The 3,778-nt window shown below is 39.3% G+C and overlaps 1 protein-coding gene across 1 annotated transcript in view; it reads left to right on the top strand.

Moving 5' to 3' along the window:
• gabrr2a (gamma-aminobutyric acid type A receptor subunit rho2a) overlaps positions 1-3,778 on the top strand; it is a 45,432-nt gene that overhangs the window by 6,652 nt on the left and 35,002 nt on the right. The window lies entirely within an intron of this gene.

Here is a 3,778-nt window from a genome sequence, read left to right on the forward strand (position 1 = left end):
TATATATATGCACATAATTACACAATTAAATGATAAGTTTAAGAAGGAGCAGGCGGAAGCAAATAGCTTATTTAATCCTGCCCCTATTTCAAAAAATCATACCATCGTAAAGTAAATAGATATACAAATACAGCATACAATCTTTTAGGTCTTACCATAAACAATAACTAACAACAATTCATGATTCATTTGTGATCACATTCACACATGGACACAAACCCAAGGTCCACCTATTAAGCTTTTTCTTGATCTTTTAACCACTCTCTCTCTCTCATCTCATCTTCCTAGTTGCTTAGTTTTATTGTAAGCTGCCAAAACAATAATCAGAAAGAACTGGTAGAGTTCCCTTTATAGCCCAGTTGTTAATGATTTCATCCGTTGGTGTGATGATTCTTTTTTAGAGCTCAAAATATCCAAAACAAAGGATATTATAAATGATATTACAAAGCATGCTCCCACCCGTTATCTCGCAATAATCAAAGGCCAGCCTGTGGAGTGCGCTGAAAGACAATAACAAGTATCTTGGGACAGTCATTGACTCTAAAATAAACTTCAGTAGGAATTGCGAGCCAGTCTGCAAAAAAGGTCACCAGCATTCATCTTGCCTTATAAAATAGTCTGGCTTTTAAACCTTTTCTATCAATCCTTTATTGAATCTGTGTTGTCTTTTTCTGTTGTGTCTGGGTTTGGGAGCCTATCCCTGCAGGACAAAAACTCCCTCAACCAAATCATAAAGTGGGCTAGTAGGCTGTCAGGTGAGTCATAAACCAACAAACAGCTTAAACGCAAGGCCAACTCAATTTCTTTGGATTTTTCCCATCCTTTACATGGCAAATTACAGCTTATCCGCTCTGGCTGTTGTTATGCGGCTCCTAAGGGTAGAACCAAGTGCTGCAGAGATAGTTTTGTAGCTGCAGCGACTATGCTTTTGAATAAAATTGGAACGTGGGATGCACCTCATCCATAGCAATAACACATCTTCAGGCTCCTGTTGGGGGCAGTGATGGGAAAAACTTAAAATATTGACGCTTGATCAGTGGCTCTTACCCTTAGATATTGACACAAAAATCAGCCTTTTGCATCTGTATGGAAGGCACCGGGCAGAGCAGTAGCTCGACCACCACGCTATAAAATGATGTATTAATACGAGCAACAGTGGTAGACAAGTAGCATGTAAGACCATTATCCACATACGGAAGTTGGTTGGGTTGGTGACTGGTCAAACAACACAGGTCTTTCACCCAGGAGACTGGGTTTTGTGTCCCGTTCTTGTCCTGCGTGTCATTGAAACGTACATTTTGGAACCCCACCCACCATCTTCTAACTCTCCCATTCTTGTGCCGCATGTCAGTTGAACATACCTTTAAGACCCAGAGCGTCAAAACAATGACGCCAAGAGTCCCCACCATGCGTGTCTAAGTATGACACCAAAAGGCCTAGACCCAAGTCCCTAAAGCGTCAAATAGTGACACCCAGAGTCCCGACCGAGAGCGTCTAAACATGACGCTAAAGGAGACTTTTTGGGTCAATAAGAAACGCCAAAGACACCTGACCAAGCGGCGCTTTTTGACCCATTGGGAGTGAGAATGTGTTGGGCTGAACTTTGTCCCATTTCAGTCCGCTGTATTGTAGAAAAGTTTGTTTGAGAGTGTCTATTATGATGTTTTATGATAAAGTTGATGTTGATTTTTGCTTGGACTGCTGTATCCTGGCTGCACAACAAATTTCCCATCGGGTAGTAATAAAGAAGCCTAACCTAACCTTTTAATCCGGTTGGATGTGAAGCCTGGAACTAGAAGTGACCTGCATGAAGACAGGGATGGAGGAAAGATTGTATTTGGTTGAACTGAGTGTGTGTGTGTGGCCTGTCCTCCCTCAAGCTTAAAAAAACTAATTGCATGTCAGCACTTCGGTCTGCCCTCGTGTCTAGTACTAGTCTTGGGTATCAGAACCTCTGATATGTCGGGCTGTTTGATGTTGTACCAACTTAAAGTATCCATACCTGTCCTGGAATCATCTCAAAGCATGAAGCATCTTCAGCCCAGACCTGTTGTGACGTGTGTTTTTGTTCTGCTGGATTGCAAGAAAAACTAGATCTAAAGCTTCTTCTTTTTTCAGGCTGACAATGTCATTGCCTCATCTTAGTTTTTACAATGAATATCTCAGTGTGGAAGATGCTTAATCATTAAAAAGTTGCTCCCTAAGTTATAAAACATCCCATTGGTGGTGTTCTGTGTGCGATCCGAAGACAGCAGTTCACAAGATGTTTCATATTTGATATCTTTTAAAGGAATGAGTTGAATCTAAAGTGGTATTTTATCATTAAAATACTTCAGAAAGTAGCTCATGGCTCATTTTTTGTTGCCTCTTGTATCTCTTTTGAGCAATCAGACTAAACTTTTGGGATTGCTTTAATGAAGAGAATTGGATATTAAGTTCCACCCAAATCCTTTCTCCTAAACAGAGCAGGAAAGGGATAAATCTTCCTCTGACTCGCCTTCTTTTGAAGTTGTACCTTGTTGGGAGCAGAAGATGTAACCTTCGTTAAGTGGGGCGGCTTCTCCCCTGTTAGAGTGATTGCTACTTCAGAGAAAGGCAGAGCATGTAGCAGGAGGTCACAGTGGAAATGGGACTAAAAATAGCACTGGTCCAGGCACAAAGTCCCGAGGATACACGGCTCTAGTCGCATTAGTATTTGACTCACTCCACCCCATTTCCCTGGAAAGGGATGTCCGCTCCAGATGTGTTTAAACCTGTAGCTTGTTTTTTTATATTAAATAATACTTAAACATGTTTTGTTTTTTTCACCAAAACAGATCAGTAAGCTTCTGGCTTAGCTGCATCAGAATGAAAGAGGCTGAAAATTGAAAAATGCTCCCAACACACCCCATCCCTTCCTCCACATAGGCAAAAAGCACAACAGACTCAGAGCCCAAAGATAAGCCTGTTATAATTCAAATCAGAGACTTGATGTTGGTAAGTATGGATATCAAGTTCCATTTAATAAAGAAAACAGGTTCAGATTACTCTATTTGTACCCGTAGGTAAATTCGTTGCAAAGTGCGGGGCATCCATGACACCAAAGACAGACACAACATACATTTACACTGGGACAGTAAATAAAACCTCCAGTGCTGTTCAAGATGCTAGAATATCTCATAAATACCAGAGAAAGCACTGACCACCATAACATACATTGACAAGTAAAAACTGAACAAAATATTACAAAAACACATAAATGAATAGATATCATATACACAAATACAGGCTCCAAAAGTATTTGTACATACATCAATACAGACTCCAGAAAGATTGTGTGTATATACAGGAATACAGGCTCCAGAAATATTTTGTGTGTATATACAGGAATACAGGCTCCAGAAATATTTTGTGTTTATATACAAATACAGGCTCCAGAAATATTTGTACATACATAAATACAGGCTCCGAAAATATTGCTATATACATAAATACAGGCTCCAAAAAATATTTGTATGTACATAAAAACAGAGTCCAGAAAGATTGTGTGTTTATACACAAATACAGGCTCCAGAAATATTTTGTGTGTATATACAGGAATACAGGCTCCAGAAATATTTTGTGTTTATATACAAATACAGGCTCCAGAAATATTTGTACATACATAAATACAGGCTCCGAAAATATTGCTATATACATAAATACAGGCTCCAGAAAGATTTTGTGTAGATACACAAATACAGGTTCCAAAAAATATTTGTATGTACATAAAAACAGAGTCCAGAAAGATTGTGTGTTT

Source organism: Etheostoma spectabile, chromosome 20 (genome assembly GCF_008692095.1).
Source record: "Etheostoma spectabile isolate EspeVRDwgs_2016 chromosome 20, UIUC_Espe_1.0, whole genome shotgun sequence".
Lineage (NCBI taxonomy): Eukaryota > Metazoa > Chordata > Actinopteri > Perciformes > Percidae > Etheostoma > Etheostoma spectabile.